Genomic DNA, 214 nt, shown 5'->3' on the forward strand with positions numbered 1-214 from the left:
GTATTGGATACCGTTCAGCGTTGGACCAGAGATTGTGTCGGTCAAACCTGGCAATGGATGAAATCTATGTTGCCACTGCCAACATATTACTCAACTTTAACATTACATCTAGTACTGGAAAGACATTGGATGATACAGAGAGTAAGTAGTTGTATTATGTGGCGTGCCGCGGCGTGGGGTGGCAGGGGGGGGGGGGGCATCGAGGGCAACAAAT

The sequence above is a fragment of the Acytostelium subglobosum genome, assembly GCF_000787575.1.
Source record: "Acytostelium subglobosum LB1 DNA, scaffold: scaffold21, whole genome shotgun sequence".
Taxonomy (NCBI): domain Eukaryota; phylum Evosea; class Eumycetozoa; order Acytosteliales; family Acytosteliaceae; genus Acytostelium; species Acytostelium subglobosum.